This window comes from Neomonachus schauinslandi, chromosome 1 (genome assembly GCF_002201575.2).
Source record: "Neomonachus schauinslandi chromosome 1, ASM220157v2, whole genome shotgun sequence".
Lineage (NCBI taxonomy): Eukaryota > Metazoa > Chordata > Mammalia > Carnivora > Phocidae > Neomonachus > Neomonachus schauinslandi.
In genome coordinates, this window is record NC_058403.1 from 203385389 (window position 1) to 203413367 (window position 27979).

Genomic DNA, 27979 nt, shown 5'->3' on the forward strand with positions numbered 1-27979 from the left:
GCGTGGAGCCTACTTTAAAAAATAAATAAATAAAACAGGGTGGCACAATCAGTTAAGCATCTGACTCTTGGTTTCACTCAGGTCTGATCTCTGGGTGGTGAGATCGAGCCCCATATTGGGCTCTGCACTCAGTGCAGAGTCTGCTTGAGCTTCTCTTTCCCTTTGCCCCTCCCCCACTCTCTCACTCTGTCTCTCTAAAATAAATAAATTTTTTAAAAAATAAAAATAAAATGTACTAACAATAAAGTCTATTAATTATTTTTTGAAAAAAGTTATTTGAGAGTAACTCAATTTATAATTGATAGTGATAGCTCAAGCCATCAATGTGCATGAAGAGAATTCGTGCAAAGCAAGACAAAATTTTATTTTTTTAAGATTTTATTTATTTACTTATTTAGAGAGAGCACATAAGTAGGGGGAGGGGTGGAGGAAGAAGGAGAGAGAGAATGTCTAGCAGACTCCCCGCTAAGCAGGGAGCCCATCAGGGGCTTGATCCCACGACCCTGAGATCATGACCTGAGCTAAAATCAAGAGTTGGACACTCAACCGACTGAGCCACCCACGTGCCGCCCCGAGACAAAATTTTAAATTATTTTCTAATATAATGTCATTTAAAAAAATTAAAAGTGGCTTGAAACTTAACACTTAGGGATTTTAAAGACTCCAAAATGATGATTTTATGTCATGGAAAGATGATTCAATGTCATGGAAAGATGTTCACAATATATTATTATATGAAAAACCCAGATTAACAAAAAATATATATGTTAAAATAGAATCCTTTGTTGTTGAGGTAAAATGCACATAACATAAAATTCACCGTGTAAACCATTATAAAGTGTACAATTTCATGCATTTAGTACGTTCACAGTGTTGTGCAACCACCACCTCTAACTAGGTCCAGAGCACTTCATCACCCAAAAAGGAGACCTCCTACCCTGTACAGTCACCCTCCAGTTCCCCCTCCCACCCTTCAGCCTTGGCAACCACCAATCTGCTTTCCATAGCTATAGATCTTCCTATCCTGGACATATATTGCATATAATGGAATTTTACAATATGTGACATTTCACTCAGTATCATGCTTTCAAAGTTCATCCATGTTGTAACATGTATCAGTGCTTCGTAATTTTTATAATCCAGTAAAATCCTTGTTATGGATATACCACGTTTTGTTTATCCATTCATCTGATCATGGATATTCGGATTATTTCCCAAATATCCAACTTTTGACAGTTGTGAATAGTGCCACGATGAACTTGTGTACAAGCTTTTGTTTGAACACCTGTTTTCAATTCTTTGGGGTATATACCTAGGCGTGGGATCAGTGCCTCATATGATAGTTCTATGTCTAATTTATTGGGGACACACCGAATGTTTTGCACAGGGGCTGCACCATTTTACGTTCCCACCGGTAATGGGTCAGTGTTCCAACTACACCACATCTTCACCAGACCTTTTATTTTCCCTTTTTCAGACTCTTGCTATCCTCGTGGGTATGAAGTGGTATCACATGAAGCATTGCTTTGCATTTCCCTGATGACCAATGATGTTGCATTTTTTCATGTGCTTATTAGCCAGTAAAACAGCATTTTTAAACAGAAGATTACATGTAAATATAATACATTTAGATGTAAATAACATTGTTTTACTTGTATAAAGATTATATATATAAATAAGAGCTGGACGTATATGTGAGAAAATATGAACTGTGATTATTTTGACATGTGTGAATTATGGATATAAAAATGATTTTTATTTCTTACTTTTTCTTCTTTGTGTTTTCTCCTATGAAGACATATCATTTTGGGAAGACGAACAATATTTTAGTTAAGAACTCGGCAAAGAAAAACACATGTGATTTTCAGCTTACAATATATTAAATATTTATTCATTTCATGTTGCAATGTTTCCTTCATATTTTGCAGTCTGTAAGCCTCCAGGGCCCCCAATCTGTGGGCCTCAAAAAGGTTTTGAGGTCCTAGACACTGTACCCCAGGGGGGTGCTCCTACAGCCTGAGAGGAAGGAGTCCAGGGGCAGCCACTGTTCCAGGTGCTGAAGGAAGCGGTTCAACTCCCCACCTCACTATTGAGATGCACATGATCTCCACCTCTTGAAACATTTAGGCAAAAATGAAGGCAGTTTCATGCCTCTCAAGGGGGAAAAAAATCTTTTTTTTTTTTTTTCAGTTCCTAGCTTCAACACCAGCTTGCCATCAAAGGCCCTTGGAGTTTCTCTTAGGTAACTATGGATATTTACAACTAACTGGGTCTTCTAATGTTAGTTTTCTTCAACAGAATGTTGCCACATTTACCAATACTTAAATTTAACTTTTGTGACTAAAGCTTTTTAAATTTCAGAACGTGATGCAAAAAGATGACAGAAGGGAACAAATTAACCCTCACTGAGTACTGATGCTTACCAGATATTGACTCAGTGATGTTGCACATGCTTGCTTATGCAATCTCCCCATCAGTGTAATAAGGTGGCTATTACTGTATGGTAACGGAACGGAGGCTCAGAGAGATCAACAATTTTCCCAAACCCACACAGCTAGGAAATAGCAGACTGGGATTGTGATCTTGGTAATACAACTCCAAGGTGCGCTGGATCAGGGTCATCGGACCCTCACTGCATTTAGTTATCTGCCCCACCTTTCCTAAAGAGTGGTCTTGTCCTCTTAATCCAAGAGAGAGCTCCAGTTACCCACACTACCCCAAGAAACAGAAAAGAAGAAAGGGGAAACTCGACAAAGAATGTCCAGCTTTCTCTCCAGGAGAGTTTCCAGAATTACCAGGTACTCTTTAACTTTTCCACATGGGACAGGGCATACTCATTCAGCGAATCTAGTTTCAAGAAAAGCTTTCAAATACTATCTGTATTTCAGCCTTCCATGCACCTAACAAAAACCTAAGGATTACAGGAAGGCAAAAAGGAACGTCAGGATACACAGCAGTCTCTGACACCATCCATCCTGTTGACTACAAAGCATCCAATGTGTACTCCTCTTCCTATACAAGGAACACCTCCAGGGAGGCAACCTCAAAGTGCACCAGCTCCCTCCATTTAGCCCAGGTTCCAGGGTCTCTGGGTGATGTGCTGTCCTCTCCCTCAAGCCCTGATGTGAGCTTTTTTGTGGTCCAGGAATCTCTACACTTAAAGGCAATTTTCACCCTCAATACATTCAAGAGTGGAGTAATAACTGGATCGTGACCATTAAAATTCCAACTGAGACTTCCTGTTCCCACTAATGGCAAGCTAGGTTACTTGGATTAAACTTTCAATTTTTAAAAAACAACTCTCACAGCTGGATACTTTCCCAATTTCTTAAATGAATACATGACCAGAAAAGATAGTAAAGAATTACGAAGACACCACTCAAATGAAACTAGAAGCTTAGAGCTAAATGAACATGAATTACACATTTGCCCTGGAGGCATTTCTCAAGTCAGGAAAATGTGAAGCTGTTTTGATGGCTTCATGGTCAGGGGAGAAAAATCAAGGCCTATAGTGATACGAGAAAGAGAAATTGTGAGAAGACCCTCCTTACATAAGTGGAAACCTCAAAAAGCTACACCCCTCAGAGTGAGAGGAGTGGAGGAGCCTGTAAGTGTGATCTCAACTAGAATTTAAACTGCCTTTCTGATCTTGGCCACCACAAGTCTTCATTTAACATAATCTTCCATCAGCAAGGCTCCAAGACCTCCTCCTTAGAGAAAGCTACCTTCTTCAAATTCTACAAATCTTATTTCAAATATGATAACCAGTAGTCAGGCAAAGATAACCAGGCACACAAGAACGACGACCCTGCCAGTGAAAACCAGCAAAAACAACAGACTATATAACAGATACAGTGACTGCAATGATCACACAGGATAAAGTATATTTGCTTTGTTGAAGTAAACATAGTAACTATAGACATAGTGAAGGATCCTGAGGTAAGAGAAGTTTGGGTATATTAGATAGGAACAGAGGTCAGGCTGATCAGAGCATAGTGCTACTACGGGTTCTCCTCTGTGACCCAGAGCCTCAAACATGCCCTTAAGTCAGTCCTTAACCCTGGTCCCTCTCTCGCTCAAACACCTCCCAAGGCTCCCTATTGCCTACAGGATAAACTCCTTGATTGGGCTCTGGTAGAACCAGCAATCAACATGGGGGGCCTGTGGTCATCTGGAAAGGCTCTCAGGGTCTTGGGCCTCCTCTCCACCCCGCCTCGCCCACCCCTGCTGGCTCTCGATGAGGCTCTGGCGGAGGAGACTGCAAAGTTTCATTCCTGGGAATCCACAAAGCGAGGCGTGTAGGTTCTGGGTGGATCCCAAGCCAGCAGCTCGCAAGGTCACCGGAAGCCCGCGCTCAGTGCCTCCACGCGCAGCCGAAGTCCACCCTCTGCGCGCAGGATGAGCTCCGGCATCCTGCACGGCTCCTCCTCGTTGGGCAGGACCCGGAAGCGCAGCAGCGTGAGCGCCAGGACCACCTTCATCTCGGTCATGGCGAACGTCTGCCCAATGCAGTTCCTGCGGGCGGAAGTGACGGCTCTGACTCGCCAGGGACCCAGCAGGTCCCATCGCGCCCAGAACTTGGCCCGGGACCCCCAGCCCTGCCTGCAGGGATCCAGAAGTGGGCTAACCCATGCCTGGGACCCCCATGTGGGCTTGCCTATCCCCTGAGCTTCGCCCAGACCCCAGCCCTGAACTCAGGCCAGCAGACAGGGGGAAGGGGCTCTGCCCACACTGAGGAGCTCTTGTTAGACCCACCCAACCTCCACTCCCCAGACCGTTACCTCTAACCTCTGGAAGAGGGGAGAGAAGGAGAGCCATCCTCAATTTCCCCCCTTTCCTGCCCCCACAGCCATGTCTGGGTTCTCAGTCCCAGATCCCTGCCCTCACCACCACATTCCCACCTGGGATGCCCGCTGCGCTCACCTGGGCCCCGTGGAGAAGGGAATAAAAGCCAGGGGAGACCTCTTCTGGGGGATTTCTGGGTCAAGCAGAAGGGATTTATACCTGGGGTCAGACAGAGGCAGGGCTGCTGGATGGGGTTTCTCAAGATACCCAGACAATGCTAGAAAAGACAGCTGTGGATACAGTGGAGGGGGAGTGTCTGACTTTCCTGGTCAGGACCCCGCCCCCTGGTCAGGTCGCCGGGTGGAGAAGAGGGAGGGAAGCACCTCAGGGTCCGGCCAGATAGACGGGTTGTGATGAATCCCAAAGATGCTGATGACACAGATGCTCCCTATGGGGGAGAAGAGAAACAGTCAGGATAAGGTCTCAGCGGATAGGACCACCACCCTCCTCCCCCTGATGCTGTGGACACCTTTGGGGATGACCCGGCCATCAGGGAGCCCGACGTCCTGCGTACAGCGGCGGGCAATGACTGTAACCGGGGGGTGCAGCCTCAGACTCTCCTTGATGCACATGGTCAGGAAGGGCAGCTGGGCCAGGTCGTCCCTAAGGAAGCCCCCCAACAATTATCCAAGGATCGAATCAAAGACTCCCCCAGCCCTCCTGCTGCCCCTGGAGACCCTCTCCCCACCTTGCTCTGACCCTCACTTCTATAACAAAATAAATTCCAGATGGGCCAAAAATTTAAGCATTAGAAAATCAAAATCACAAAAGTCACTAGAAGGAAATTTAACCTAGTATTTTTAGAAGCATTTCTGAGCAAAGCACAACATTCACAGGGTATCCTTAAAAGTGTTAATACATTTGCATAAGAAAGTTTTTTAAGGTATACAATTAGTTGAAAAGGAAAAAAATATATACTGGACTTAACAGGTTATTTGAACAAATAAGACCCACACTCTAAGGTGGGATGACCTAATATTATAAAGGCGTAGATTCTTTGTAAATTAATTGATATATTCAAGGCAATTCAGTAAAAATCTAGTTGTTGTTGTTGTTTTGAACTCAGTAATCTTACTCAATTTGAAAAAAATAAACTTCAAGAGCTATGTCAGGTATTAAGGAGGGCACGTATTGCATAGAGCACTGGATGTTATACACAAACAATGAATCATGGAACACTACATCAAAAACTAATGATGTAATGTATGGTGATTAACATAACATAATAAAGAAAAGAGAGCTATGTCAATTTAAAAATAAAAGATTGAAGAAAGAGAATTCATCTACCAAATATTAAGACCTATTATAAAAGTATGGTAATATTAAAATAAAATAAATAAAATAACAGCATGGCACTGTTGCAAGAACAGGAAAACAGACCCATGGGACAGGATAGAGAGCTCAGAGACAGGCACATGAATAGTTGAAAACATAGCATCTGGTAAAGGAGGCCCCACAATCCCTCAGAAATGGATGGTTCAGACAACTGATGATGTGGAAATAAAAAGTACTGGATTATCATGCACTCTACATGAAGATGGAGTCTTCTCTTATACTTGAAAGGTAAAACCATAAAGTTAAAAGAAGATATAACATAGAAGACATCTTTGTGACCTATGAGTAGGAAGGAATTCTTTAAAACCCCCAAAACATAAAATGGAAGAGAAAGAAAAAAAAAAAAGGAAAACTATGCATAGAATTAAGGATTTCTGTTTAACAAAAGACACCCCGGACCAAATTAACATTCAGATGAGAGATTTACAGAAGATTATCTGCAATAAACATATGGATCTAGAACAATATCTTGAATATACAAGGACTTCCTGCAAATCAACAAGAGAGATGACAGGGACTCAAGAGATAAGCAGACAAAGGACATGATCTAAGAATTCATGGGAGCTCAAACTCAGAGATTTAAAACATGAAGAGAAGCTCAAAGTCGCCGGTTATGAGACAAATGGAAATTATCTAGTAATGAGATATTACCTCACATCTATTTGAGGGGAGAATTAACAAGATGGGTGATGGTGAGGATTAAGTAGCTGAGGCATGGGGTAGAGAGACCTCATGCGTTGACGGTGACAGTATGAACATAAGCAACCACTCTAAAAGGCATCAGTGTGATCAAGGAAAGGCAATGTGTGTTTTACAACCTACCAACCTGGCTCTTGGGCATAGAACCCAGAGAAATTCTCAGATAGGTAGATAAAGACATGCACACCAAGATGTTCATTGCAGTAATGAGATGGAAGCCTCCTGGATATTCAGCTCTAAGGGATTGTAGAGGGAAATTCTATATGACAGTTCAAAGCAGTAACCTAAATATAACAGAACCAGGGATTTCTAATAAAGTCATAGTGCTATGTTTCTGAAAAAGGTAAGAGCCAGTAGGAGATCTGTGATATAACACATACCTGTGAATTTTAAAATACATCTACCCAAAACAACAAATTATGCAAATAAAAGGATTGAATGCTCTAGAATCATATTGGTGGAGTGCTGGAAGTAGAGAATTGGAATGAATGGGAATAAGTAAGTATTGCACAAAAAAATGATGATAATTAGTCATGAGTAAAGGGCCATGGTTAACTTCATCCTTGACACCTGATGCCCAAATAACTAACAGATTAAAACTGTCAAGAGTATTTTTCAAACTACCCAATCCAATCATAGTGTTCAAATGAAAAAAATAAAAATGCAAGAAAAAATGTAAATGCAAAGTAATGAGATAGAACCAACTTTATCAATTATGAAAATGTTTTTTAATATGATAATGAAGACTGCTTAGTGCTTATGTATGAATATATAAATAGAACAGAATGGAGTCCAGAAATAAGCCCTAATATATGAACAAATTTAGTTTATTGTAAAGCTGCTATTATTTAAAATCCTAAGACAAATACAAACTATGTATCAAATTCTGTTGAAATAATTAGCCATTTGGAGAAAAAAATAGATTCCTATTTCAGCACTTATACCAGTATGGATTTAATATGGAAGAAAGATTAAATGTAAGAAATAATAATAAAAATATTAAATAAAATTTAAGTTCAATAACATTTTTCAATAAATAAATCCATTAGAAGAAAACAAACAAGTTTTAAAGTTTAGCATTAGAGTGTGAAGGGCTTTTCCAAGCATTAAAGAAAAAAACAAAACAGAAGCTATAAAAAAAGCCAATTAGGAGTGCCTGGGTGGCTCAGTCAGTTAAGCATCTGCCTTCGGCTCAGGTCATGATGCCACGGTCCTGGGATGGAGTCCCGCATCGGGCTCCCTGCTCAGTGGAAAGCCTGCTTTTCCCTCTCCCCTACTTGTGTTCCCTCTCTCACTGTGTCTCTCTCTGTCAAATAAATAAATAAAATCTTAAAAAAAAAAAGCTAATAAATGTGATTACAAAGAAATGAATGAAAACCAAAATAAAGTCAAAAGACATCCTGGGAAAGAATTTTTGCAAAAAAGAAAAGAAATTAATTCTCTTTAAAGAGTCCTTATAAATCAGTAAGAAAAAAACAAAAAACTCAAAGTAAAAAGGACAAATTATGCAAAATGATGCTTTGCAGAAAAAGAAATATTCATGGTTCATAAACATGTGAAAATAGTGCTCAGTTTTACCCATACTTAAAGTGATGTTCATTAGAATAACAAAGTATTATATTCACTTACCAGGTTGGCAAAAGTTGTAAAGTTTCATAACACACACTGTCAGTGAGGATGCGAGGAAATTGGCACTCTGAAAATCCATTTGTAGGAGTTGATTTGCCAAGAGCTAATTAAATTATGAAAACTAAAATGGTCTTTGATTCAGCAACACCACTTCTAGAAATTTGTTCTGGAGAGAACATCCACACATGTGAGCAAAAATCAGTGTACATGGATGTTTACTACATCATGTTTATTATAGCAAAAGCTCCCAAACTACAAATGTCCATCGACAGGAATGTTTAGATAAATCATGGTACATCCATGTGATGCAATACTATACAGCTAACAAAAAGAAGGAAATAGGGCTCACTAGTCCTAACACACGCTGCAAGGTAAATCAGTACAGAGATGCTGAAAGGCAGTTCAGCAATATCTATCATAACTACAAATATTCTCATAAATGTCCCCAAAAAAGGGGTGAGATGAATAATTTATGCAATCCTATATCGCACTCAGAAAGGAGCTCTAAGACATAATATTGAGTGAAAAAAACAAGTGACTAAATGTGTGGGGATGTATTTCTATTAAACTATAATAATTACATAAATATATAACTCTAAGAATTTCAGAAAAGTCTGAAAGGACATATGACAAATTGATGCCCCTAGAGACCCCTCGGGAGACAGGGATTGATGAGGCTTGGGGGGAGGGCAACAAAGGTGAACGTAACTTCTCCATAGTGTTTCATTTTGTGCAAGAAAAAATAAAAAGTCTTCTTCCCATTATTGATTTTGTAATTCAAATTAATTTCTCAAAATTTGTATCCTGAAAAAAAAATGAAAAGATCTGGAAATTATATTGTCAACCTGCATGCCTGAATGTTCTATGTATATTCTCAGTTGTAGAAAGAAAACTGAATGAGCAAAGAGATGGTGGACAGATACATGTGGGCATAGACTGAACATTGGAAGGACACAGGAAACTATCAAAGGTGGAGATGGGATTGGGGTGCTGGCATAAGACAGAGGCTTATGTGAAATAATAGAAGAGTTTAACCTTTTACTCATCTTGCAATATATATCAAATCCTTGTGTTGTACACCTTAAACTTACACAGTATTATATGTCAACTATATCTCAATAGAGCTGAGAAAGAAAAAAAGACAAAGGCTTATATCCACTGCAAACCAATTCATACTGTTGAAATTTTTACCAAGTGTGTAATTGTTTGAAGTTGGGAGAAGCACAAAAACACTTCTCCACTTCACAGAACTGCTCTGCTGAGCAAAGCCTTGAAGTTGAGGGCACTACCTCCAAAGTGTTCAGTCCAACATCTCCTCTGCATCCTTCAGCCCTTGGCTCCAAATCTGCTCCCTGGCCCCCAGGCTCCAGCTCATCACCTCCAGTTTGCCCCTGTAGCTACAGATATTTTTAATAAGAATATCTGACTTTTCAGAATTTGAATTGAGTGGGGAGGAGCAAGATGGTGGAGGAGTAGGAGACCTAAATTTCATCTGGTCCCAGGAATTCAGCCATATAGGGATCAAACCATTCTGAACACCTATGAATTCAACAGGAGATCAAAGAAAAGAATAGCAGCAACTCTCTGAACAGAAAAGCGACCACTTTCTGGAAGGGAGAAGCCAGGAGTTGGGAGTTTCCCCTCAATCACCATGTTGTGCTAATGGGAGGAGCTCTGGTCTCTTCTGATTTGTTTAGTGTATATTTTCCTGGGTCGTTATTACCCTGTTAGCATTTTCTTCTCTCATTCATCTATTCTCCTCTGGACAAAATGACAAGACAGAAAAAAATCACCTCAAAAAAATGAACAAGAGGCAGTACCATCTGCCAGGGACCTAATCAATACGGACATTAGTAAGATGTCGGAACTTGAGTTCAAAATGACGATTTTAAAGATACTAGCTGGGCTTGAAAAAAGCATGGAAAATATTAGAGAAACCCTTTCTGGAGAAATAAAAGAACTAAAATCTAACCAAGTCGAAATCAAAAAGGCTATTAATGAGGTGCAATAAAAAATGGAGGCTCTAGCCCTCAAAAGGAATGAGATCTTGCCATTTGCAATGACGTGGATGGAACTGGAGGGTGTTATGCTGAGCGAAATAAGTCAATCAGAGAAAGACATGTATCATATAACCTCACTGATATGAGGAATTCTTAATCTCAGAAAACAAACTGAGGGTTGCTGGAGTGGGGGGGGGAGTGGGAGGGATGGGGTGGCTGGGTGATAGACATTGGGGAGGGTATGTGCTACGGTGAGTGCTGTGAATTGTGCAAGACTGTTGAATCATAGATCTGTACCTCTGAAACAAATAATGCAATATATGTTAAGAAAAAAAAGAAGAAGAAGAAGATAGCAGGAGGGGAAGAATGAAGGGGGGAAAATCGGAGAGGTAGACGAACCATGAGAGATGATGGACTCTGAAATACAAACTGAGGGTTCTAGAGGGGAGGGGGATGGGAGGATGGGTTAGCCTGGTGATGGGTATTAAAGAGAGCATGTTCTGCATGGAGCACCGGGTGTTATGCACAAACAATGAATCATGGAACACTACATCAAAAACTAATGAGGTAATGTATGGTGATTAACATAACAATAGAAAATTTTTTTTAAATGGAGGCTCTAACTGCTAGGATAAATGAGGCAGAAGAGAGAATTAGTAATATAGAAGACCAAATGATGGAAAATAAAGAAGCTGAAAAAAAGAGAGATAAACAACTACTGGATCACGAGGGCAGAATTCAAGAGGTAAGTGATACCATAAGATGAAACAATATTAGAATAATTGGGATCCCAGAAGAAGAAGAAAGAGAGAGAGGGACAGAAGGTATATTGGAGCAAATTATAGTAAAGAACTTCCCTAATTTGGGGAAAAAAACAGGCATCAAAATCCAGGAGGCACAGAGAACCCCTCTCAAAATCAATAAAAATAGGTCAACACCCCGACATCTAATAGTAAAATTTACGAGTCTCAAAGACAAAGAAAAAATCCTGAAAGCAGCTCGGGACAAGAGATCTGTAACCTACAATGGTAGAAACATTAGATTGGCAACAGACCTATCCACAGAGACCTGGCAGGCCACAAAGGACTGGCATGATATATTCAGAGCACTAAATGAGAAAAATATGCAGCCAAGAATACTATATCCAGCTAGGCTGTCACTGAAAATAGAAGGAGAGATAAAAAGCTTCCAGGCAAACAAAAACTAAAGGAATTTGCAAACACGAAACCAGCCCTACAAGAAATCTTGAAAGGGGTCCTCTAAGCAAAGAGAGACCCTAAAAGCAACATAGACCAGAAAGGAACACAGACAATATACGGTAACAGTCACCTCACAGGCAATACAATGGCATTAAATTCATATCTTTCAATAGCTACCCTGAATGTAAATGGGCTAAATGCCCCAATCAAAAGACACATGGTATCAGATTAGATAAAAAAATAAGATCTGTCAATATGCTGTCTGCAAGAGACTCATTTTAGACCCAAAGACACCCTCAGATTGAAAGTGAGGGGGTGGAAAACCATTTACCAAGCTAATGGACACCAAAAGAAAGCTGGGGTGGCAATCCTTATATCAGACAAATTAGATTTTAAACCAAAGACTATAATAAGAGATGAGGAAGGACACTATATCATACTTAAAGGGTCTATCCAACAAGAAGATCTAACAATTGTAAATATCTATGCCCCTAACATGGAAGCAGCCAATTATACAAGCCAATTAATAACAAAAGCAAAGAAACACATCAACAACAATACAATAATAGTGGTGGATTTTAACGCCCCCCTCACTGAAATGGACAGATCATCTAAGCAAAAGATCAACAAGGAAATAAAGACTTTAAATGACACACTGGACCAAATGGACTTCACAGACATATTCAGAACATTCCATCCCAAAGCAACAAAATACACATTCTTCTCTAGTGCCCATGGAACATTCTCCAGAATAGATCACATCCTAGGTCACAAATCAGGTCTCAACTAGTACCAAAAGATTGGGATCATTCCCTGCCTATTTTTGGACCACAATGCTTTGAAACTAGAACTCAATCATAAGAGGAAAATCGGAAAGAACTCAAATACACGGAAGCTAAAGAGCATCCTACTAAAGAATGAATGGGTCAACCAGGAAATTAAAGAAGAATTTAAAAAATTCATGGAAACCAATGAAAATGAAAACACAACTGTTCGAAATCTTTGGGATGCAGCAAAGGCAGTCCTAAGAGGAAAGCATATAGCAATACAAGCCTTTCTCAAGAAACAAGAAAGGTCTCAAATACACAACTTAACCCTACACCTAAAGGAGCTGGAGAAAGAAGAGCAAATAAAGCCTAAACCCAGCAGGAGAAGAGAAATAGTAAATATCAGAGCAGAAATCAATGAAATAGAAACCAAAAGAACAGTAGAACAGATCAAAGAAACTAGGAGCTGGTTCTTTGAAAGAATTAATAAGATTGATAAACCCCTGGCCAGACTTATCAAAAAAGAGAAATGACCCAAATAAATAAAATCATGAATGAAAGAGGAGAGATCACAACCAACACCAAAGAAATACAAACAATTATAAGAACATATTATGAGCAACTATATGCCAGCAAATTAGATAATCTAGAAGAAATGGATGCATTCCTAGAGACGTATCAACTACCAAAACTGAACCAGGAAGAAATAGAAAACCTGAACAGACCTATAACCACTAAGGAAATTGAAGCAGTAATCAAAAATCTCCCAATAAACAAGAGCCCAGGGCCAGATGGCTTCCCAGGGGAATTCTACCAACATTTAAAGAAAAATTAATACCTATTCTTCTGAAACTGTTCCAAAAAATAGAAATGGAAAGAACACTTCCAAACTGGTTTTATGAGGCCACCATTACCTTGATCCCAAAACCAGACAAAGACCCTATCAAAAAGGAGAACTGCAGACCAATATCCCTGATGAACATGGATGCAAAAATTCTCACCAAAATACTAGCCAATAGGATCCAACACATGAATAGGATTATTCACCATGACCAAGTGGGATTTATTCCTGGGCTGCAAGGTTGGTTCAACATCTGCAAATCAATCAATATGATACAATACATTAATAAAAGAAAGAACAAGAACCATATGATCCTCTCAATAGATGCAGAAAAAGCATTTGACAAAGTACAGCATCCTTTCTTGATCAAAACTCTTCAGAGTATAAGGACAGAGGGTACGTACCTCAATATCATAAAAGCCATCTATGAAAAACCTACAGCGAATATCATTCTCAATAGGGAAAAACTGAGAGCTTTCCCCCTAAGGTCAGGAACACAGCAGGGATGTGCACTATCACCACTGCTATTCAACATAGTATTAGAAGTCCTGGCCACAGCAATCAGTCAACAAAAAGAAATAAAGAGCATCCGAATCAGCAAAGAAGAAGTCAAACTCTCACTCTTTACAGATGATATGATACTTTATGTGGAAACCCCAAAAGACTCCACCCCAAAACTGCTAGAACTCATACAGGAATTCAGTAAAGTGGCAGGATATAAAATCAATACACAGAAATCAGTGGCATTCCTATACACCAACAACAAGACAGAAGAAAGAGAAATTAAGGAGTCGATCCCATTTACAATTGCACCCAAAACCATAAGATACCTAGGAATAAATCTAACCAAAGAGGCAAAGGATCTGTACTCAGAAAACTATAAAATACTCATGAAAGAAATTGAGGAAGACACAAAGAAATGGAAAAACGTTCCATGCTCATGGATTGGAAGAACAAATATTGTGAAGATGTCGATGCTACCTAGAGCAATCTACACATTTAATGCAATCCCTATCAAAATATCATCCACTTTTTTCAAAGAAATGGAACAAATAATCCTAAAATTTGTATGGAACCAGAAAAGACCCCAAATAGCCAGAGGAATGTTGAAAAAGAAAAGCGAAGCTGGTGGCATCACAAGTCAGGACTTCAAGCTCTATTACAAAGTTGTAATCATCAAGACAGTATGGTACTGGCACAAAAACCGACACATCGTTCAATGGAACAGAATAGAGGGCCCAGAAATGGACCCTCAACTCTGTCATCAACTAATCTTCGACAAAGGAGGAAAGAATGTCCAATGGAAAAAAGACAAGTCTCTTCAACAAATGGTGTTGGAAAAATTGGACAGCCACCTGCAGAAGAGTGAAACTGGACCATTTCCTTACACCACACACAAAAATAGACTCAAAATGGTTGAAAGACCTAAATGTGAGACAGGAGTCCATCAAAATCCTAGAGGAGAACACAGGCAGCAACCTCTTCGACCTCAGCTGCAGCAACCTCTTCCTAGAAACATCGCCAAAGGCAAGGGAAGCAAGGGCAAAAATGAACTATTGGGACTTCATCAAGATAAAAAGTTTTGCACAGCAAAAGAAAGAGTCAACAAAACCAAAAGACAACCAACAGAATGGGAGAAGATATTTGCAAATGACATATCAGATAAAGGGCTAGTATCCAAAATCTATAAAGAACTTCTCAAACTCAACACCCAAAGAACAAATGATCCAATCAAGAAATGGGCAGAAGATATGAACAGACATTTTTCCAAAGAAGACACCTAAATGGCCAACAGACACATGAAAAAGTGCTCAACATCACTCAGTATCAGGGAAATCCAAATCAAAACCTCAATGAGATACCACCTCACACCAGTCAGAATGGCTAAAATTAACAAGTCAGGAAAGGACAGATGTTGGCGGGGATGCGGAGAAAGGGGAACCCTCCTGCACTGTTGGTGGAAATGCAAGCTGGTGCAGCCACTCTGGAAAACAGTATGGAGGTTCCTCAAAAATTGAAAATAGAGCTACCCTACCACCCAGCAATTGCACTACTGGGTATTTACCCCAAAGATACAAATGTAGGGATCCAAAGGGGTATGTGCACCCCAATGTTTATAGCAGCAATGTCCACAATAGCCAAACTGTGGAAAGAGCCAAGATGTCCATCGACAGATGAATGGATAAAGAAGATGTGGTATATATATATACGATGGAATATCATGCAGCCATCAAAAGGAATGAGATCTTGTCATTTGAAATGATGTGGATGGAACTGGAGGGTGTTATGCTGAGCGAAATAAGTCAATCAGAGAAAGACATGTATCATATGACCTCACTGATATGAGGAATTCTTAATCTTAGGAAACAAACTGAGGGTTGCTGGAGTGGTGGGGAGTGGGAGGGATGGGTGGCTGGGTGATAGACATTGGGGAGGGTATGTGCTATGGTGAGCGCTGTGAATTGTGTAAGACTGTTGAATCACAGACCTGTACCTCTGAAACAAATAATACATTATATGTTAAAAAAAGAAGAAGATAGTAGGAAGGAAAAAGGAAGGGGGGGAAATTGGAGGGAGAGACGAACCATGAGAGACTATGGACTCTAAGAAACAAACTGAGCGTTCTAGAGGGGAGGGGGTTGAGGGGATGGGTTAGCCTGGTGATGGGTATTACAGAGGGCACATTCTGCATGGAGCACTGGGTGTTATACGCAAACAATGAATCATGGAACACTACAGCAAAAACTAATGATATAATGTATGATGATTAACATAACATAATAAAATTTTTAAAAAAAGAATATCTGACTTTTCTCTCCTCTGCACAAACATCTCCCATGGCTCCCCATTGCCCTCCTATGTTAGTCATGAATCTCCCTTCAAAGAAGAACTTGCTGTCCAGCTGCAAGGAGTGCAGTTGGCTGACAGCTCCCTGGGCTGTCAGGGTCCCTGGGCTCCGTGGCAGCATTCAAGCCAAGCCCATGCTTTCTTAGGCAGCTCCTAGCCAATGATAGGGCAGGGTGGGCCCCCACTTCCTGACCATTTCTGCCCAATGTAAGACTCCCTGGCAGCATCCTTGCCCACTTTTTTTTTTAAGATTTTATTTATTTATTTGAGAGAGAGAGTGAGAGAGAGAAAGAGCACAAGAGGAGGGAGTGGGAGAGGGAGAAGCAGACTCCCTGCTGAGCAGGTAGCCCGATGCGGGACTCGATCCAGGGACTCCAGGATCATGACCTGAGCCGAAGGCAGTCGCTTAACCAACTGAGCCACCCAGGCGCCCCATCCTTGCCCACTTTTATCTTTTATCCAATATTGGCTTCCCAGAGAACTTGAACTGACACCTTTAGAAGGTCTTCATATGGTTTTCAAAGCATTCACAGAAGGACTTCCATTACCAGCTCTAGCCTCGCTGGGACCCCTCTGATTCTTTACGCTGTAAATTTCATGAAGATCCAGCCAACTTTTACCTCCTCCCAAACATGCCAGGCTCACTCCTCCATGCCTCCATCCTGGCCCTTGCACAAGGTATCCCCAAGGCCTGGAGCACTGTCCACTACCCAAAACCAGAGTGGTGAATTCATATTTGCTGCTTCACTACCCAGCCTCACCCACCTTCTTTCCTAACTGCCCCAGCCTTGCCCAGGTAAGACTCGAATGGGACTGGACATGGAGTTGGGAGAGGGCAAGCAGTGTGGACACTTTACTGAACAAAGAGATGGGTAATTTTTCACCCCCAAAAACCTCTTGTGACTCCCTGCAATAGATTTTTAGGTGGGAATTAGATATAAGAGCAAAAATTAAAGGGAGTAAGGATCTTTGGGGAAAGCGTGCAACTTCAGACAGAAAAGCAAGGGTGGGGAGAAGTTCATTTACTGAACACATGCTGGATGGCATCTGTTCTAAAAACATTGTCACAGTTCACCAAGCAGCCCTGTAGAAGAGATTCCCTGCCCCACCTCCATTTACAGAGGAGAAAAGTGGTATTCAGAAAAGGGAACTGATTTTATTAAAGTCACATAGCAAGTAAGCAGGGCAATAAATGTGGACACTCAGATCTTTCTGTTGCATAAGCCTGCAAGCTTTCCCTGCTCTCCAGGCTGTGTGGCAGCCTGCCTCTAGGCTCTGCTCCTATTCCCAGGAAACAATAATGACAGAATTAACAAAAAGTTATTTCCTCTCCCCAGCTTGGGAGCAGAGCCAATGAGGGGTTCAGGAACAAACCATGATGACCTGCACTCACCATTCAATCTCTTGAGGCTCACGGTCCCTCAGGAGCTCTTGCACCTCCTGCTGACAGCGTTCCTGGTATTCTGGGTGCTTTGCAAGGTTGTACAGGACCCAGGAGAGGCCACTGGCTGTGGTGTCATGGCCTGAGAGGCAGCCAGACAGGCTTGCATCTCTGGGCTTGTTCAGCACCAGAGGGTGGACAGCGCCTTTACTTAAGGCCCTCAAGGGTGGATGGGGAGGATGGGGTGGGATGGGGTGGTCCAGGGCCTACCTACCAAGTTCCTGGGATTGGACATACCCCTGTCCACCCCCCATAGTCCCACACTGGGATGCTCACCCTCAAACATGAAGGTATCAGCCTCAGCTCAGATGTCCTCATCTGACAATTATTTTCCATCTTCATCCTGGAGAAAGGGCAAGACCTCTTGAATCACACCAGCTCTGAGGGTGTCTAAGTCTAATCTGAAACAGTCCCTCAGGCTCCATCAACAAAGCAGGATCTGTCCCTCATCATCTCTAGAGCCCACCCCACAGGTCTCCTCCCTGGTCTTCAGCCTTTTATTTATCCCTTTCAAGCAGCCTTCTACAGAGTCATGTCTAAAATATATCCCTGACCCATCTCTCCCTTCCTCAAGCACCTCCCATGGTTGCCCAGTACCCTGCAGGTCAAGTCCAAGTTCTTCCATGTGACATTTGAAGTCAAGGTCCATTCTATCTCTTGAATTCTGATCCCAGGGAAGCCCACCTTGGCCAGCAGGAGCATATCAATGAAGTCCAAAGTCTTGGCCTTAGCCTTGGCCTTGAGGAAGTCATGGGAACCCCCACTAATGAGGGCACGGCGCCCCTCCTGGATGACAGCATCTGTGAAGTTGTGCACCATGTTGCAGGCCCTGCGGAAGCGCCACCCATTGGGGGTGAGATTGTACAGGAAGTCCACGTGCAGGAAGATCTGCTCCTGCCATTTCACCACAAGGGCACTGAGCTCCAAGATGGCAGCAATATATTCACTGGGACTCCTGCAGGGCCAGGCCAGAGAGAACCTTAAGAAACAGCTTCTTAACCCACATGAAACCCTAAGAGCACCTTCCAACCAGAAACCCAGAAGCACTGTGGCACATGCTTTGCTCATCATAGCCCCCTGGACTTTATTCACAACAGAGTGTTCTCTAGGCATGCTTCTCCCTCTACATCCCACCTTTATGAACAGCCTCATGTCCCAGACCCCAGGGAAGAGCTTGGGCATCATGCTCGTCTCCTTTCTTTCCTACGCAATATCTGACCCTGCCCATTCTTTCTTAGTTTCTCCCAAATCTGCCCCATTCTCTCCAACAAATCCAAGCCTTCTCCTCTCCATGGTCTCCCTGAATTCTGTGTCTATATGACAGCTGGTCTTCTTTAGAGTCAGATGTCCAAAAACAGCTTTGACCATGACCCTCATCTATTCAAACACCTTCCATGCCTCCCTGGAAACCTCAGGATAAAGTTCATATGCCTTTGTCTGGATTTTGAATGTCCTTAAGATAAAGCCCCTGCCAAGCCCTCCAACGTCATTCCCAAGGTGGCTCCTCACTGCGGCACATGCTTTGCTCATTGTGGCCCCCTGGCCTTTATCAAACATTTCTGCCTACCTGAAAGGATCACTCTTTCTCTTTCCCTTCCTTGTCGTTCAATGTCTAGCTCTGATCCATCTCCTCCAGGAAGTCCCCTCTGATTGTGCTGACCAGTCCTCCATTCCCCATCTACTCCCTTGGGTCTATGGCTCATGTTCCCATGCCCAGGGCAGAGACTCACTCCTGGCAATTGCTGTCAAAACTGAAGACACATTTTGCAGACACATTTTTGCAGAGCACATCATGAGGCTGATGTGCTCAAACATGTCTAGATGGGTGCTGCCTTCCAAGGCCAGGCACTGCCACTTGGCCTGGACAGAGAAAGGGGCAAATCCGGGGTTGGGACCTGCCTCCCCTGAGCTCCTCCTCAGCCCCAACCACCAAGATGGACTCCCCCAGACCCAGCCTCCTGATCCTCCACCCCAGGTACCCATCTTCAGGAAGGACCAGGCTTGGGTGGGAGTAGAAACTGTTACTATTAAGAACCGATTTAGGGGTGCCTGGGTGGCTCAGTTGGTTAAGCGACTGCCTTCAGCTCAGGTCATGATCCTGGAGTCCCAGGATCGAGTCCCGCATCAGGCTCCCTGCTCGGCAGGGAGTCTGCTTCTCCCTCTGACCCTCCTCCCTCTCATGCTCTCTGTCTCTCATTCTCTCTCTCTCAAATAAATAAATAAAATCTTTAATAAAAAAAAAAAGAACCCATTTAAAAAAAAAAAAAAAGACCCCATGGTTAGGAGTCAGGAGACCTGAGTTCAAATCCTGGCTCTGCCTCCTATACTCTGTGTGCTCTTGGTCAACTCATTGTCTTCCTCCTGTCAAAGCTCATTGGGATCTACCTGTCAAAGCTTCAGTAAGAGTTAAGATGACCTGCTTTGGTGTCAGACAAATCAGGTTGGAATCCCAGCTCCACTTATTAGCTCACTTGGTAGCTGAACATGGGCAAGCTCTCTAACCTCTCTCAGCCTCAATTTCATCACCTGTAATGAGGCAATAATAATCATTTCTACCTCATATGGTTGTGAAAATAAATTAGACAACATATGCAATAGAACTGGTGCATTATTTCTGGTATACAGCAAGTGCTGAATAACTGTTAGCTATCATCCTCATCTTCATCATTATCATAGTGGTAGGTAACTGCTGCAAAAATGTCCCCATTCCTTTGTCCCTCCCTATACCTTCACCCTTTGCAATGAGGTTTTGCAGGTCTTCCATTAGGAGGTAGAACCTCTTTCTCCAGCTCTTGAGCTGGATGTGGGACTTGTTTGGCCAACAGAAGTAGGTGGAGGTCATAGTTGCCTGTTTTGAAATTAGGATTCAAGAGGTACTGCATGTTTCTCTTCTTTCTCTTGGAGCCTCCACCATGTGATCAAGCTCAGGCTAGCCTACTGGAGGATGAGGGACAAATGCAGGAATCCAGTTGTTCCACCAAAGCCATCCTCGACCAGTGCCCCAAACGTGCCACAGAGCTGAGCTTGGACGAGCAGAGCTGTCTCCCAAACCCACCCATGACCACAGACATGTGAGTGATTCCAGCCAGGATAAGAACTACTCTACTGACTCATCATCTTAGGAGCAACAACAAACACTCATTCTTTCAAACCAGTGAATTTTAAGGTGGAATGCTATGCAGAAAGAGCTATTATACAATCTTTATCATTAGTGTCTTGAATTTTACAGAGTTTCAGTGAGGCAGACTAGAAACTAAAACCTTCTGAGCACCTACTATGTGCCAGGATCATGATTCCATTACATCATCTTGACCACCCTTTAAGAAGGGCTTATCCCCCTCCCATTTTACAGATGGGGAAACTGAGGCTTAAATGGGAAAAGGAATGGCCCTAAAGCCATCCAGCCAAACCAGGACTCCAGATCATATGTGTCTGAGGCTACTCCCCTTTTCCCAAAGCTCCAGCTGGGACCCTGGATTTAAGGAACTCACATGCATGATGCCTGCGCTTTTGTTGAAAATCTTCACATAGGGTTTCAAGATTTCAAAATGGAAGGCAGGTGTCAGCAAGCAGCGGTGGTGGCTCCACTTGTCACCAGCACTCAGCAGGAGCCCATCCCCTAGTAGAGGCAGTCACAAGGAATGGACAAGGGCAGTGCCTTCCCCGGAGACCCCAAGGTTGTCCTGAACCCCCTTCACCCACAGTTACTCACCCAGCCAGGGCTTCAGGAGGTTGTAGAAAAACATATCCTTGGGTATGATGGTGGCTGACACAAGAGACAGACCATCAGGGGCCATGGAGAAGAGGTGGGGAGGGGCTTTTTGTTGGGAGGTGGAGGATCCCAATCAGGGTTCTGCATACCCCATTTAAGCCCAGCATAGCAGGAATGGGAACAAGGGCAGAGAAAACAGAGAGGAGTGGGTAGATGAAGGGGGACCAGACCAGGCTGCGGCACAGAGCATAGCAAAGGCAGAGCCTGCAGACACACTTAGATGTACTTAGATGCACCCTAACATGGCACAACACACCCCAACATGCCTTGACATGGCTCCTACCTGGTCCAACACATTCGAAACACCCGAACACAAATCAGCACTCTACAAAATGCCTTTACAGGGACCTAGGACACCTCATCTGTCCCAGAGCCCCCTGACATTTCCTGCAACAGTTGACATGGCCACACCATGTGTTGGGGCTATGTCTTGACAGGTCCTGACATGAAACAACATGCATAACACACATTGACAGGACACAACATTCTCTGACATGGACCCAAAGACAATCTGACACAACCTCAGTGTGTCCTACAGATGGTCCCAGACAGGACTTAAAGGTCCCATTAATGTCCCAGACATGGCCCTGGAGTGACTTAGCCTTCCTCAGTATCCCCTTCCACCCCATCCTGGCCATTAAGTACTTAGGTAAGGGGTTCCTATGCCCTTAAAGAGACCAAAGGATGCTGCCACCCTCAGATGCTGAGCCCCATCCACCACAAAGAGCTGCCACTGCTCCCTTGTGCCTCTAGACCAGCCCCCCAGGGCCATCCAGACACAGTTGACCAACCTGAGGTCTGGTAGATCTTCCCCCACAATACTCTGGCCATCTTCACACCCCAAATCCCTTTCCAGCTTAGGGTCCCTCCCAGCAGAGGCAGCTAGAGCAGCCAAGAACACACAGAAGAGGGAAGCTTCAGCATACTATGTGGCCTTCAGAACTTATTATGCCCCCTGAGCCTTAGTTTCCTCACCCAGAAAATGCCAACCTAGCAGGGATGCTGGTGGATGGACATCTGTGGTATCTACTTGCCCAGCATTCATCCCCTTCTGGAACTAGCATCTTGTTCCTCCTCCACTCTCAATCCAAGTAGTTAGGAGAGTGGCCATGCCACCCCATCCTCTATTCCAGAGCTGAGCATATGACCCTAAGCCTCAGCAATCAAGTCTCAGTGACTAGAGGAAGAATTGGTCCCTGTGACCCAGGCCAGGCCAATGTAAAGGAATCCTGCAACTTTTTCTGGGTCTGCAGAGAATGAGCTCACATTTCCATGGAAGCTGAGCTTCTTGGACTCATCTTTATCAGCATGAGAGTGAAGCTGTCAGAGAGGAACAGAGCTACAAGATGAAGACAGATTCCCAATGGCACTCTTTGAAGACCTGGATCCAACCATGTCAACCATGCCTGAAGACAACATTCTTTCAATTTTTCAGTCAACAGATTCACTTTCTTTACTTAGACCAACAGTGTTGAACTTTCACCACTCAAAACTGAAAGGGACTGGCAACCAGAGAGAGCCAGGGACCTGCCCAGAGTCATCCAGCAGGTTAATGGCAGGTCTCCATCAACATTGCCCATTTCCCTACTCAACCTGGTCTGTCCAGGAGTGGGAAGGACTGGGAGCAGGGGCAGGGGAGTGGCTAGATTGGGGCTCCTGGGAGAGATACCCGGTGCCTGGAGCAGGGGAGCAACAAAGGTAGGGTGGACGAGTCACAGTACAGGGTAGAAGGGCCCGATCCACCAGAAGTGAACATCACGGAAGTGGTGGCCCAGATCCTCTATCATCCGCAAGCCTTCCTCATTGCTCTTCACCTGTGGATGGCAGGGCCGGGAAAGGATGGGTGGGGGGATGAGGCCAGGTCAAGCAGGAGAACCAAGAAGCTCACAACTGCCCACTGCAACCCTCCACCCACCACACCCCCTCCCCCACTTCCCCCTTCTGCCCGCATTATTAGTCTATACTTCTATATCTCACTAAGTCAGCTTCCTTCTGTTGGTCTGTTGGTCTTTCAGATGTATATCTATCTATAAGTCTCTCCCTGTCCCCTCACTCTCTTCATCTGTTTCTTTAGGTAGTTGATAGATAGCTAGACGATGATAGCTAGATGATAGCTAGCTAGCTAGATAGATAGATAGATGATAGGCAGATAGATAATGGATGAATGGAAAATGGATGGATGGATGGATGGATGGATGGATGGATGGATGAGTGAATGGGTGGATGGGTGGACAGATGGATGGGTGGATGGCTGGATGAGTGGATGGATGGATGGATGGATGGATGGATGGATGGATAAAGGACAGATGGAGAGAAATGAGAGATGGATGGATTGATGATAGACAGATGATATGTGTTTGCATCTGTTTACACTCTCTGTATGGCCTCTCTCCCTCACTTTTTCTCTGTATCTCCCTCTTTCTTCAGCCCTATTTCTCTCTCCATCTCTCCTACTCCCTGAGTCTGTGCCTCCTCACCTCCACACCCTCCATGGCTCCTCAGAGCCCTCAGAATAAATCCCCTGGCCCTGCTGGCTCTGCTGTCCCCTCCACCTTTTCCCCTGCCTCTCATCAACATTGCTCTCACTGCACTGAACTCCTTGTTGCTCAAAAACCAGGTGCTCACTCTGTCCCCTCCAGGCCTTTGAGTGGGCTCTTCCTCTCCACAGCATATACTTTATCTTTTTTTCTTAAAAAAAAAATTCCTACCCATCATTCCAAACCCACTTCAAACGACTCCTCCTCCAAGAAGTCTTCCAGCCTGTCCTAACAGCAGAGGCCTTACTTCCCCCTGGGTTCCCCCAGCCCCTATCTCTCCCTCAGACCCACTCTGACCACACAGAATTGGGGTTGTCTCTAGTTCTACATGCCCAAGATTGGGGTTCCTCCGGGACAGAGCCTGGGGCTGAGTCTCTCCAAGCATCCTGAAGCAGTGTGCAGAAAGAAAGAAATGACCAAGGGCACCCGAGAGCAGGAAGGGCCTTGGGATCTACAGAAGCTTGGTAAGGAGGGGCTTGCGGCCCCCAGATGCTACTCCAGGGCCCACTACCATGTATTCCAGGTGGGTACCTGTGGCATGGTGACAGATCAGGCAATGTCAGGATTGCAAAAAATAGTGAGAGCCCATTGAGAACATAAATCCCTGGGGGTAGGTGGCCACCAGCTGAGTTATGACCCTTAAGCCCTGCTCCGGGGGCAGGGGGCCTACAAGCAAGAAAGGGGCCCGTGACCTCCCCAGAAGGAACCACGGCAGATCCCCCTGCAGCCTCTATAGTGCACAGGGTGTCCAGATTCTGCATGGATGGAGGGAATCTCTGCTTCCTCCTGCTCCTTCCCTCTGGGGACAGGAGGGTCCTGGAGGCCTCTCCACGTCCCAAGGGTACATCCCAGGTCACAGGGAGAAGACATGCTCTCTGCCCACAGAGAGGCCAACCTTGGCTTGAGAAGTCAGATTTTTCTTCTCCTGGGAGTGGTTCCAAACTCAGCGAGGTCCCCATGGGGGAGGTTTGTGGTCAGCAGGGTGGTCTCAGGACTTCTACTGGGGCTCATTCCCACACCCTGTCATGTCTTGGCCAGTGTACATAGCCCCCAGTTCCTCACACGGTGAAGGGTCTGCAGACCTTCCAGCCCTGGCAGACCCCAGGGGACAGATGTGACCTCTGCTCATCAGTCAAGAGGGCAGCTCCCACCTATGAGCCCCTACTGCCTGCCAGGCTGTGCATAGAACATCCTGTCTGTCTATCTATCTATCTATCTATCTATCTATCTATCTATCTATCTCTTTCTACCTATCTCCCCTGCACCTATGGACTCTCCCATCAGTCATGCCATTTACAAATGAAGAAACCAAGGCCACGTGCCCCAAAAGGAGAAATGGGGGCATGGTTAGCTCCTGGGGACGCATCCTCTCCAGTCCCTCTCCATCCCTCCAGGATGCCCCATGCTGGCCTGACAAAAACTCCCAGGGGTTCCAGACAGGTGAACAGAAGGCGTTTTCACCTTTTTGACTGCCCCCTGATCCCCAAGGACCCTGAGACACTTGATGAGTTTGGCCCAGACAGGGAAAGTGACTCAGCTGAGGTCACGCACACAGCGAGAGGGACTAGCAGAGAGAAGAGGACCCAGACCAGTTTCCATAGCCAAGCCCTTAGAGGGGGGCGTAGAACTGCAGTAACTTGATAACATTCCTGTTACTTCCAGGGCTTGATGAGAAATTTCCAAGACCTAGAATTTTCAGCAACCTTCAGGATGATCTTGGGACATCCTGTTCTGTAATGAGCTGGTCTGCAGGAGGGGAGGGGAAGAGCTGGATGCCCATCCCTTTGGCATTGGATGACTAAGAGAGTGATGGTAAGTTCACCCAAACCTAGGACATGGCCTCCACCATGACATCATCAAACATTTATTAAGGGCCAACTCTATGCAGCTCCTGAGCTGGGCATTATAGATATGTCCGTTCCCCAGTGCTATTGTCTAGTGGGAGAGAGAGATAATTCACTAATAATTGGACAAGTAACTGTTTAAGCTTAAGCAGGACCAAGCCAGAGGTCCAGGTCTAGTGGCGGAAGTCAAGGGAGGCTTGGAGAAGTTACACTTGAGCTTAAAAAATGGGGTGAAAAGGAGGGATCAACCCAGTGGCTGCAGGAAGGGAAGCCCTTCCTGGCAAAGGAGCAGCACGAGCAAAGCCCCTGAGGTAGAAAGGGTTTGGCTCTTTGAGGAAAGAAGCAGGAGCTTGGAGTATCTAGGGTATGCAGTGGGCCTGACAACACTTAGTCTCTATGTTCAGAATGATGGGCAGTCTTATAGAATGGTTTTCAGCCAAATAGAGGTGTAAACAAAAGCTAAATTTCAGAAAAATGTCTCCAGGGCTCAAGAGAGAAAGGACGACAGGGGACAAGAGTGGCAATGAGGAGCCTGAGGAGTCGGAGAGAGGGCTTCCTGGAGAAAGATACCAGTGGATGTGGCAGGAGAAGTGGCAGGAGATTGCAGAGAAGGGACAGGTTGAGGAGAGGCTGTGGAAGCAGCACGTCTGATCGTGCTGAAGGACCAGACTGCAGGAGAGAAAAGAGGGGGGTCAGGGGCCCCAAAGTGTGGGAAGTGGGCAAAGGAAGGGTGGACAAGACGGAGGGTGGGGCAGGACTAGGAAGGGAACCTGAGTTCGGATTTTGACTTGGTGGAATGAGGTGTTTAGGAGACCCCACCTGAGGAGGGGAGGCTGGGACTTGAACTTGTAATTCACTTGTGGAAGAAGTCCATGTGGCCCACCTAGGGAGTCAGATCCTGGGGTAAGGTGATGGCCTTGGGAGCCAGAGAAGAGGGAAGGAGGGTTAGAACCCTGAGGGCTCCCCACATGGAGAGGTGGGGTGAAGGAGGAGCCCAGTGGAGCCCAGTGGAGGGCGGTGTGCTAGAATGCTAAAACCCAGAGAACAAGGAGGTTCAGGACCAGTCAGCGGTCAGCAAAGCCAGATTGCTTCTGGGTGGGGATGAGGTCCTGGTCATCTCGTGGAAGCACGACGGGGGTGGGAACCAGGCTGCAGCAGGTGAAGACTGGCCAAATGGGGGCAATAAATGAAATGTTTGGCCATTAAGGTCAAGGCCAGAGTGATTCCTTCTGAAAGGGGAAGTGGTCAACTTTTATCCAAGTTGAGCAATGGGGCCCATTGATATACCTTGGGGGTGGAAGGCAAGATTACATAAGGAGGAAGGGGAGGAAATGGACAGACAGCCCACACCTCTCCTCCAGCCCAGCTGTGCCCCCATGGCGGGAGGGGAGGGCAGAAGCCATAGTTGATTCCTGTGGGGAAGCCAAAGCCCAGACAGGAGCACCTGCTGGCCTGAGGCCAACAAAAATGGGCCAGGCAGGGAGTGAACCCTAGACAGTGGCCCTGGGGAGACTGTGGGGGCACCGGGGGACCCGTCTCATGCAGCCCTTCACTGCATCCCAGACTCCAGCCCAACCCCTGATCCCCACTCCCGGCCCCTCAGGAAGTCCATCCACACTGATACCCCAGACCATGTCCCACCCACACTCACCAGGCCCACGTGACCCCCAAACCAGCTCTGTTTTGGGGGCTGCGGGAAACACCGGAGGCGGCAGCATATGTCATGCAAGCGGTGGCTCCAGGCCAGGACGCGGGCCAGCAGCCAGGTGGCCCCGGCCAGCAACAGGAGCAGCCACGGGGAGGCAGCCAGCTGCCCCAGGCCCAGCCAGGACAGGCTCCACTGTGACATCCTGGGGCACAGGGGACAGAGGGGAAGCTCCTGAGACCCAGCTGTGGGGCAGAAAGTGAGCTCCTTGGACTGCTCACAAACAGAGGTGGGGGGGGGGCCCAGGATGGGAGGGACAGGGACAGGGAGGGGCAGGGAAGGTGAGTGGGGGGCACTGGGCAAATGGGGGCTCCGAGGGGGTGGGTGAACACGGGGAATTCCAGAGGAAGAGGAAGAGGGAGAGACAGAGGTGGAGGAGGGAGAAGAAAGACAGAGAGAGAGAAACTTATGAAAAAACACCAAACTCAGTCAGTGGGAGGTTGCCAGGAGATCCGGTTACAAGGAAAGAACCAACCCCCAGCCAGCCGGATTCCTGGAGCCACTTCTGCCTGGTCCAG

General features: G+C 44.9%; 1 pseudogene across 1 annotated transcript; it reads right to left on the reverse strand.

Annotated features, from left to right (window-relative positions):
* Nucleotides 1-4337: 4337 nt before the first annotated feature.
* Nucleotides 4338-27979, reverse strand: LOC110574474 (annotated as a pseudogene). The gene is made up of 12 exons (XR_002479967.2): nucleotides 27408-27979; nucleotides 23045-23189; nucleotides 21316-21369; nucleotides 21095-21222; nucleotides 19334-19463; nucleotides 18288-18558; nucleotides 17880-17946; nucleotides 17556-17685; nucleotides 5315-5448; nucleotides 5167-5233; nucleotides 4924-5004; nucleotides 4338-4515 (listed from the first exon to the last, which is right to left on the reverse strand). The product of XR_002479967.2 is annotated as a cytochrome P450 4F3-like (transcript).